Source organism: Cicer arietinum, chromosome 2 (genome assembly GCF_000331145.2).
Source record: "Cicer arietinum cultivar CDC Frontier isolate Library 1 chromosome 2, Cicar.CDCFrontier_v2.0, whole genome shotgun sequence".
Classification (NCBI taxonomy): domain Eukaryota; kingdom Viridiplantae; phylum Streptophyta; class Magnoliopsida; order Fabales; family Fabaceae; genus Cicer; species Cicer arietinum.
Genome location: NC_021161.2, coordinates 25,700,809 through 25,712,356, shown reverse-complemented (window position 1 = coordinate 25,712,356; position 11,548 = coordinate 25,700,809). Strand labels below are relative to the sequence as shown.

Here is an 11,548-nt window from a genome sequence, read left to right as displayed (position 1 = left end):
AAGGAGAAAAATGGGTCACGGTTAGAGGAAGAAGATGAAGTTTTGAAATTTTCCTTCCTTTCTTTTTCTTTCCTTTGTTTTTCCTTTCTTCCTTTTTCCTTCCTTCCTTTATATACTATTTTCTTTTCCTTTTCCTTCCTTCTAGTTTTCCTTTCTTTTTCCCTCCAAGCAAACATATATATATAAAATAAATATAACTTAACAAATATCTCAAAATCTAGATATTTATTAAATTACCTTTTCACCCGAAACGCCTTAAATTAACCGTAAAGTATTTTCCGCAGTTAAATTCAATTTATTTATCGACGAGAAATTCTAATTGGCATCGAAATATCTTTTTGATTATAAAACTCCAAAATATTATTAACTTTGGCTTAAAAGCCTCCGAGCCAAAATCCAAAATATACCAAAAATACATAAAAGGGTACTTTAAAATTATGGGTCTTACATTACTCCCCCCCTAAAATTAGTTTCGTCCTCGAAACTATGCATCGATAAATAACTCTGGGTGTTGTTCCCTCATCTTGCTCTCCAGTTCCCAAGTCGCATCTCCAGTAATTGGGTTCCAGATCACCTTGACCAACGAAACATCCTTGGTCCTCAACCGCTTAATCTTCCTGTCATCAATTCTCACGGGTGGTACTTCGAACGACAGGTTATCCTTTAGCTGGATTGTGTCTGGTTCGATCACGTGAGATGGATCTGCGAGATATTTCCTCAACTGCGACACATGAAACACGTCATGGATATTGGACAGTATCGGAGGTAATGCAATCCGATAAGCAACCGGCCCAATTCGTGCAGAAATCTGATATGGTCCAATGAATTTCGGAGTCAACTTCTTCGATTTCAAGGCTCTACCTACTCCAGTAGTAGGTGTGACTCTCAGAAATACATGGTCACCCTGTTCGAATTCCAAAAGTCTGCGACGCTTGTCCGCGTAACTCTTCTGGCGATCTTGTGAAGTCTTCATTTTCTCCTTGATCTTCCTTACTTTAGCTGTGGTCTGTTGCACCATCTCTGGTCCGACAATCATATTCTCACCGTCTTTATACCAACACAAGGGCGTTTGACACTTGCGCCCATATAAAGCCTCATATGGTGCCATTCCAATACTTGCGTGGAAACTATTGTTGTAAGTGAACTCAATCAACGGAAGTACATCATCCCAACTTCCTCTATCATCTAAAACACATGCTCTCAACAGATCTTCCAAGGACTGATTTGTCCTTTCAGTCTGTCCGTCCGTTTGTGGATGGTAAGCTGAACTCAATCGTAGCTTCGTTCCCAACGCTTCGTGCAATGCTCCCCAAAAATGCGATGTGAACTTCGGATCACGGTCTGATACAATGCTCGATGGTACCCCGTGTAACCTCACAATTTCAGCAATGTAGATCTCCGTTAGCTGATCTACCTTATAGGTGGTCCTTACCGGCAAAAAGTGAGCAGATTTAGTTAGTCGATCCACTATCACCCATATGGAATCATTCTTTCTCCTTGTCTTTGGTAATCCGGTTATAAAATCCATGGAAATGCTGTCCCACTTCCATTCAGGTATATCTAAAGGTTGCAACATTCCAGCAGGTCGCTGATGTTCCACCTTCGCTTTCTGACAAGTTAGACAAGTGGATACATATTCCGCCACATGTTTCTTCATTCCTGGCCACCAATAATTCTGCCTCAAATCCTGATACATCTTTGTTGCCCCAGGATGAATACTCAGCTTACTCTTATGCGCCTCTTCTAAAATCGTTTTCCGCATATCTGTAATTTCTGGTACACAAATCCTACCATTACACCGCAAAACATTATCAGCCCCAATCTTGAACTCAGTCGTCTTCCCTTGTACTATTAGATTCCTCTTCTCTTGAATTAAGACGTCATCCTGAGAATTCGCAATGTCTTCAAGTAATCCACTCGAGATCTTAATCATTCCGAATTTCAAAATTCCCGGTGCAAACTCTACGTTCAAGTGCAAGTCTCTAAAAGCTTCCCACAACTCTTGTTGTCTAGCCATAATTAGTGAAGACACCGATACACTTCTTCTGCTCAACGCATCCGCCACTACATTGGCCTTCCCAGGGTGGTACTGCAGTGTGAAATCAAAATCCTTGAGAGTCTCCATCCATCGTCTCTGGCGCATGTTCAACTCCTTCTGATCAAACAAATATTTCAAGCTCTTATGGTCGCTGAACACGGTGAACGTGCACCCATATAAATAATGCCTCCAGATCTTTAATGCAAAAACAACCGCGGCAAGCTCCAAATCATGAGTAGGATAGTTCCTTTCGTGAATCTTCAATTGTCTCGAGGCATAAGCCACAGCTTTCTTGTGTTGCATCAGAACACATCCTAACCCCTGGTGGGATGCATCACAATAAACTTCATAGGGTTCTTCTGATTGCGGTAACACCAATACAGGTGAGGTCGTCAATTTCCTCTTCAGTAACTGGAAGTTTTCTTCACACTTCTCCGTCCATGCGAACGGTTGATCTTTTCTGGTAAGTTGTGTCAGTGGAGCCACAATCTTAGCAAAACCTTCGATAAACCTCCTGTAGTACCCTGCCAGTCCTACAAAACTCCGTATGTCAGTGACAGTCTGAGGCTGTTTCCAAGCAAGAACCGCCTCAATCTTAGCCGGATCTACAGCGATTCCTTCCTTGGTTATCACATGTCCCAAGAAATTCACTTTCTCTAGCCAAAATTCACACTTCGACAGATTGGCATACAATCGCTTCTCGCGTAAAATCTCAAGAACTTGTCGCAAATGTTCTCCATGCTCTTCTTCGGTCCTTGAATAAATCAATATATCATCAATGAATACCACCACGAATTTATCAAGGAACGAATTAAAGATCCTGTTCATGTAGTCCATGAAAATTGCCGGTGCATTGGTAACTCCGAACGGCATAACCAGGTATTCATAATGTCCGTAGCGGGTTCTGAAAGCTGTTTTCTGAATGTCTCCTTCCCTTACTCGGATCTGATGGTAACCCGACTTCAAGTCAATCTTCGAAAATATCGCGGCCCCTCTCAATTGATCCATCAAATCATCGATTCGTGGCAAAGGATAACGATTCTTGATAGTTGCCTTGTTGAGCTGTCTATAATCCACACATAGGCGCGAGCTTCCGTCCTTCTTCTTAACTAGCAAAACTGGAGCACCCCATGGTGATACACTTGGTCTGATGAATTTCTTCTCCAACAAGTCTTCAATTTGGCCTTTGAGCTCATTTAATTCCAATGGCGACATTCGATAAGGTGCCATTGAAATGGGTCCCGTTCCTGGGTGCAAATCAATGAAGAATTCCACTTCTCTTACCGGTGGCAATCCTGGAATTTCCGTTGGAAATACATCCCGATACTCGTTGACAAGTATCACATCTTCTATTTCCACATTTATCTTTGCCTCTACATTTGCTAGAGACAAAAATTCATGAGTCCCTTCACTTAGCGACACTCGGAGTTTGTTAGCAGCTAAATACTTAACAACTCCTGGTTCGGGGAAAAGAACCAATTTCCGAGCACAATCCAAGATCACATAGTGATAAGACATCCAATCCATACCGAGGATGACCTCGAGTGATTGTAGCGGTAAACAAATTAGATTAACCAAGAAATCCTTATTCTGTATAGTCATTCGACAATGTAAACATGCTGAATTTACGGTTAAGGTCTTAGCAGGTGTGGAAACAACCAAATCAAAAGGTAAAGCAGACACAGATAACTTCAAGCGATTCACACAGTCCATAGCAATGAAGGAATGGGTTGCCCCCGAATCAAAGAGTGCAGTTAGAGTGTTACCTGCAATCTCACAATCACGCTGAATCAGATTACCAGATGGATTTCCCTCTTCAGCATTCACACAATAAATGCGTCCTCTAGCAGTAGGACGGGTAGCCCTAGCTACATTCACCACTGGTTCCACCTTTGGAGCCGTGCACTCCCTTGCCATGTGCCCCGACTTCTGACAATTGTGACAGATGGGGATGTTAGTGGTACAAGCACTAGCATAGTGTCCTTCTCCCCCACATCGGAAACATCGAAGCACTTGCCCCAATTGCCTCCCGAAATTCTGGTTCCCCGGGCGACTCTGCCCACCGTTGTTATTCTGGGGTCGATTATAAGGTTTTGCAACTTGCTTCCCCTTGTTCTGATAATTCGCCCGACTAGGGCCTCCCGAATTAAAATTCCCTACTCGGCTAGCCCTCTTGTTTTTCATATCTTCCACTTCTCTACATTTCTCTACCAGCGCTTGGAAACGTTGAATTCCCAAAGGTAAGACGGAATCTTGAATCTCATACTTCAATCCGTCTTGGAAACGATGACACATGAACGGTTCATCAATTTCTTCACGGAAGAACCTGAAATGCCTCGATAGTGATTCAAATTTAGCAGCATACTCGCCCACAGTCAGGCTCCCCTGGTGAAGTTTCAGAAAGTCGTCACCCAACTTAGTCCTGGTACTCATCGGAAAGTATTTGTCTAAAAACTTTCTTTTGAACGATTCCCAGTTCACCTCCTCGTGGGCTGCTCCCATCAACAACCTTGCACTCCTCCACCAGTATTCAGCATCCCCTAGCAACATATACGTGGCATAGCTGACCTTCACTCCAGCCTGGCAGTTAATCATATCAAAGATTTTCTCCACTTCTTGGATCCATTGATCTGCCTTCTCTGAACCCTCATCCCCCTTGAACTTAGGAGGATTGTAACGACGGAAGTCTTCTAACCCTCTTGACTCTGCAGCACGGATCTCTCTTCCCCTCTTTTCAAGATCCCGTTGAGTCTTGGCAGCGGTCTGTGCAGCGACAGAAGCAGCCATGTTATTCATAGCCTCCGCCATTTGATCATTCCTATTAGCGTTGTCTCTCGGAGCGTCATTCCTTCTTGGCGGCATGGTTTCCTATAAAACCATCATCAAGCAGAGTCTTAACACTACTTCAAAATATTCCCAAACTCACGTCCGACTATAACAACACATAATTATATTGGACTTGACAACTCAAGTCACCTAAACCGACACATGATCAGATAACAACTCCTAACTTATAGGTCGACCTACAATCTATAACCAAGGTTCCACAGCTCCCAAAGAAAACTAAACCTATGCTCTGATACCACAATGTAACACCCCATTTTTGAAAGCGAGGGTATATTTTTTTTTTTTAAAAGAAATTAAAATAAAACAAAGTAAAACAAATGAGGAAATGCTTTTGGATAAATAATTGAGTCATTATAATTTACGCAGCGGAAAAGTTTCTCCAATTATAAATCCAAAACATTTACATAACATCAAATGGTACATGGAACCCATCCAAAGATGATATCAAACTGATAATATTTGTATAAGTACAGTTTTCCAAACTAAAAATACTTCAAACCAAAAAGAAGGACCCCTAGTCCCTATACATCATCCTAATCTGATCATCCTACCAAAAAGCTATACACCCTGAGTAATCTCCACGCGCCCCGTGAGATCCTCCTAACGTAACTGCAGTCAAGCGTTCCCATCTCCATTCCTGTCCGTAGGGTACGAACCGGTAGGGCCGTCCTGACTCTCATCTGAGGGCAAAGCCCAGATTTCCACAATAGTTGTAAAGGGTCACCAACCAGAAAATAACAGTTAACACATAGCAATTAAGTTTTTGAATGCTCAAAACAACTTTTCAACTAAGCATGCACCTTAACAGGATTTTCAATATGCGAAAAGTTCATACAGTACATTGCCAATGAAAATGAAGGTAAAATGCAGTTCTCGATCTCCTAATTAACACATAATAAAACAAGACATGGATAGATTCATGAGCAATTAATCATACAACTAAAACTGAGGATTTTCACTGAGCCAATCGATTGGGCAATCGATTGGGGTGAAGATTTTTAATGAAAATAGAATCCTGGGCTGAATCAATCGATTTGGCAATCGATTGACAGGATAACGGAGTCCCTGACTTAATACCAATCGATTTCCAAATCGATTTCCTGAAGGTTTTTAGTGAAATTTTGAACTCTGGCTTGATTCAATCGATTGGGCAATCGATTGACAGGATAGCTGAGCCCCTGACTTAATGGCCAATCGATTTCCAAATCGATTTGGTCGAATATGGATGAGTCCCTGACTTAGGCCCAATCGATTGGGCAATCGATTTCGTAAGGGATTTTTCGAAAACTGATTACAAAATCGATTGGCTAATCGATTTTGTTCATTTGGCCAAGCCCCTGACTTCCATCCAATCGATTGGGAAATCGATTTCCCTGATCATTTTTCCAAAAATTCATGAATTAACCTAAGTCATTCCTAATCAAGTTCACAACTTAACACTTAGCAATTTCTACGCGATTACCACGGCAATTGGGATCTCGATAACCATCATACTTACACACAATAATCAACACATAACACTTAGCATTTTCAACGCAATTTCCACAACGACTCAAATCCAAATCACTCAATCATAAAACTCAAATCAAATACGACTCGCGTGCCAAGCACCCTAATGCAATGCGTATATGCCAAAATGCATGGACTCGGAATTCCAAACCAAAACCCTCCTCGAAGGGCCGTAAATCATAATTGTACCGCCTATCGCAGGCCAAAGTACCAATTACCGAGGTGCCACCTATCACGGGTCAGCACGATTTACTAAAATGCATAAATCATAAACGTACCACCTATCACGGGTGAGTACAGTTTACCGAGGTGTCACCTATCACGGGTCAACACGATTTACTAAAAGAAAAAGTGTGAATCGTAAACGTACCGCCTATCACAGACCAGTACAGTTTACCGAGGTGCCCAGTTACCATGGTGTCACCTATCACGGGTCAACACGATTTACTAAAAGAAAAAGCGGGAATCGTAAACGTACCGCCTATCACAGACCAGTACTGTTTACCTAGGTGCCACCTATCACGGGTCAGCACAATTCGCCAAAAATGTAAATCGTAAATGTACCACCTATCACGGGTCAGTACAGTTTACCAAGGTGTCACCTATCACGGGTCGACACAATTTACCAAATGAAATGCATGAGCATACACAGACTCCATTCACAACAATCGTTAAGCAAATGCAGATATTAAAAGATTCCCCATTTTTAATACCCATTTAACTTAAATGACATTCACAGCAAACATTAAGTAACCAAGACATTAAGAGATTTTCCATTCTTAACGCCCCATTAACATAAACGATTTTAAAAACAACATTAAATAAATAAGTCATTAAGAGATTCCCCGTTCTTAATACCGATTTATCTTAATGATTTTCAAAACAAAACGTTAAGCAAACAGACATATTAAGAGATTCCCCATTTTTAATATACTTTGACTTAAACGATTTTCACCCAAAACATTTAGTAAACGAGTCATTAAGAGATTCCCCATTCTTAATACTCATTTACCGAAACGATTTTCAAAAACGATAGTTAAGTAACCGAGACATTAAGAGATTCCCCATCCTCAACGCCCAGTTAACTTAAACATTTTCCTCAAATGCACATTAAGTAAACCGAGGTATTAAAAGATTCCCCATTTTTAATACTCGTTTAACTCTAATGGTTTTCAAATTCCACAGAAACAAATTCAAACATACTTTCACATTCAAACCATAATTCACAACAACCACACCAATTAACAAACATCAAGTACGAACACACCAAATACAACGAACACAAATCACGCAACATAACACCCAGATACATCAAATTTCATTTACCACGAAACATTCATCACTATAAACAAAACCTAACTCTAAGGTTGTTACCCATAACGCACTAGTTTGGTTTTTCCCCAAATCGACACATTTAACCCTAACAATTTCCTTCCCACACAACTACAGATAAGTCCCTAATGCAAACTAGAAGTTTGGAAGGAGCCCTTACCTCAACGTTAGCTTTAACGTGCGTTTCCGGTACAGCGAGTAATTCCGGTAAAATCTCCGCTCGCAACGCCGCTTCCAAATTAGTTCACTAGCACCGTCGTGTGGTGGTGAACAACTTTCCCTTCTATCTCTTCGAGAAATGAAGCTTGGATCTAGAAGAAACGGAGGGGTTTGTGTTTGGATCTCAAATACCGTTTTTCTTCGTTTTCGAATCAAAGAGGAAGAGTGGAGTTGCGAAAACCTTGATCTAACTCTCACCTAACCTTGGGTTACTAGTTTTGAAGAAAAGAAAGCGACGAAAATGAAAATGGGAGAAAGGAGGGAATTTGGTTCACGGTCGAACAGAGGAAGAAGATGGAAAATTCCAATTTTCCTTCGTTTCTTTTTCTTTCCTTGGTTTTTCCTTTCTTCCCTTTTCCTTCTTTCCTTTATATACTCTTTTCTTTTCCTTTTCCTTCCTTCTAGTTTTTTTTTTCTTTTTCCCCCCAAACAAACATATATAAATATAACTTAACAAATATCTCAAAATCTAGATATTTGTTAAATTACCGTTTCACCCGAAACGCATTAAATTCTCCGTAAAGGATTCATCGCAGTTAAATTCAATTTATTTATCGACGAGAAATTTTAATTGGCATCAAAATATCTTTTTGATTATAAAACCCCAAAATATTAATAACTTTGGCTTAAAAGCCTCCGAGCCAAAATCCAGAATACACCAAAAATACATAAATGGTACTTTAAAATTATGGGTCTTACACTCCGTTTTTCCAAGATTTGTAAAGAACATTCTATGTTCTTGTTTATTCAAATTTTTGCTTTTCATGCTGACTTTTATTTGCTTTGCTTGGATCCTATATTTGATTAATGCACTCAAACACACATGTTAAATACCAAAACACTTAGAATCATAATTATAAGTCTTAATTAACTTTTGTTTAGTTATCATCAAAACATTAATTTGGAATTTTGTCTCAACAATCTCCCCTTTTTTGATGTTGACAAACATGTTAATTCAAATTTTAATTTTGATTTTAATTTTAATCATAGAGAGCTAAAAATCTCCCCCTCATAAAATGCTCCAATATTTTAACCACATATAGAATTAATCGTACAAAAGGACTTCTAATATATTTAAAATCTAAGAATTACTTCTCCACCTTTTTCATCTAACAAAATGGATGGAGAATACAAAGGAAGTGCAAATGTAGGGAGCAATAACATGAGTATACTACTGTTGAAGTTGTGGGATTTTAAAGAAAAGGAAGAGAGAAAATAATAAAGGTTTGAATATTATTGATTATAGTTTAATGCTGACTTGATTACAAAAGACTCAATACTAATCTCTATTTATAGAGAAACATAGACTCAATCCTAAATTAGGAATAAATCATAATAATAATGAGAGATATTTTAAGATATTTCTATGAATATAAATTGATTCTCGAGATACTCTAAGATAATATAATAGATATTATAAGATATTTTTTAATATTCTAACACTCCCCCTCAAGCTAAAGCTTACTAAGCTTTAGCTTGCTACAAGAAAACAATGTTTTTCTCCACAAAATAATTAAAAAGATGGAGATGCAACTCAAGGATGCATGTGATGTCAGAGAGAATTACTATAAATATAGCCTAGCCAAATAGTCTGATTGATCATCATCCTGAGAGAAATTCATGGCAGACAATTGAACAAAGGAAGCTCTGTTCTTCTAAAAAACTGCATTTGGAAGCTTCAAATCAATAGTAATGGAGACTCAAAATATTTAAACTTTAATCTGCTTCAAGGAGAGAAAGGAAAGGCCAGTGCATCTCGGACAAATTGTCAAGATAAAGTAAGTCATGAAAATAAAAGTCACCGTTAGAATAACCACCAACGGAAGAAGTCATCACTAATATAATTCATATGTGGAAAAAGGGACACCACTGAAATGATCGTCAGTGGGAATAGAAGCCACTGTTTTAATCTATTAGTAAAAACTAAATTGCATGACAAACACCGAAGAAGAAGCAGCGCAACTCTAACGAAACGAAGTCATGATCAATCAACAAAATAAGAAAATGCGTCTAAAACAGGAGAGATAACGATTGGTTGAACAATGACACATTTTCGTTGATCAAAATTGGAGATTTAGGGCAGATTTGGAACCATCGAAGAGAAATAATCCTGCACCAAGAAGAATCCCATCAATTGAATTGCAAATCTTCTAAACCTGTCAGCTAAGAGCCCATTGATAAGGGCTGCAACAGCTGCTACGACAAATGCTGGTGAGTTTCCTCCACCAAAAATCTAATCCCACGGTCCACTTCCCAAAGACATGATAATCTGTGGGACCACTATTCCCAAAATCAAAATCAGGACACCCATTCAATGCCTCAACAGCATTAGGAAGCATTGTCTGGATTTTCGAAATTGACAAAACCAAAACACTTTGACCTACCATCTGCATCTCACATGAAAACAACACTAGTAATGCATCTCCCCAGTTGTTCATTCCCCGATTTGGCCATCTCGACCACGCAATCCTCTGTTGTCGTAGTAGATTGTGGCAATCTTGCAGACTAAAAGAAAGAAACCACTTCCTCCACCATTTTCACTCCTTCCCATTCTTTCTTCAAGTGGTCTATGGAATTTCATCTTTTTGTTCTCGAAACGTACGACAACCCGCTGTTCACATCGAGGCCTAGGTGGTCATATATAACTTTCACACACAATCCACACCATATATCTTCGAAAGTTTCCCACCTGATTTTTCCTTCGCCTGCCAACACCAAAGTTGGGACCAATGTCGGGCCAACTAATTCTCGTTTAATGTCAATGTTGATTCCACTCACCAACAACATTGCTTTAACAGGAACTACTAGAACTGCATCCACTTATCTTGAATTCCTCTGCAGTGGCTTGAGACCCTGAGTTGGTGCATCAAGGTCTTCCAGATTAAGCCATAGTCCACACGACATAGCACAACCAACCCCAGTTCGAAGGCTAAATGGGTAGTCACGAACAAAATCTGCACCCCTATAGAATGGATCATATAGCGTATTAAAGAAGAAATGAGTGGCAGGAGTCTTGAGGTTCACAATATGCTGAGCCACAACGTCTACGAAACTCCCCGCATTATCTTTTGCTGGAACACAATCATCATCAATACAGACAACATACTTCTTCTTTGAAACTAGAAAGCCGAAATATCTACAAGCGTAGCTAGAGAAGCGAATGGAAGTGGAGGAACCCGCCACTTGCTCAATTTCCGATTTTGTATGGACAAATGCGCTAAATCTTTTGAGAATTTGGAGTTCTTCCTTGAGATCAGTATCTTTGACTATTATCACGTGGAAACGGGAGAAAACTGGCTCCCATTCATTCATAAAATTTGTGAGGTCAGAGTGCAGGATACCAATCACAATGTCAACTTTTTTGTCGTTGATAATTACTTTAGACATCTTTTGAGGTATACAATACAATACATATTATTTAACAAACTGAAATTCTAGATTGCGAGTTAGACTCAAACTTGTGACACTAGCTCAAAACAGTTTTAGAACTTTTTCCGTTAGCTTTCCAGTTTTCAATATCCTCAGGAAGAGGTCGAGGAGGATATGATCAAGGATGGGAGAGAGATGGGGAGTGTGCGGTGTGTGTTTATGGGGGCAAAATTG

The 11,548-nt window shown here is 39.6% G+C and overlaps 1 pseudogene; it reads right to left on the bottom strand.

Annotated features, from left to right (window-relative positions):
- Positions 1–10,339: 10,339 nt before the first annotated feature.
- LOC101507281 (probable UDP-arabinopyranose mutase 5) lies at positions 10,340–11,347 on the bottom strand (annotated as a pseudogene).
- Between the last annotated feature and the right edge of the window lie 201 nt (positions 11,348–11,548).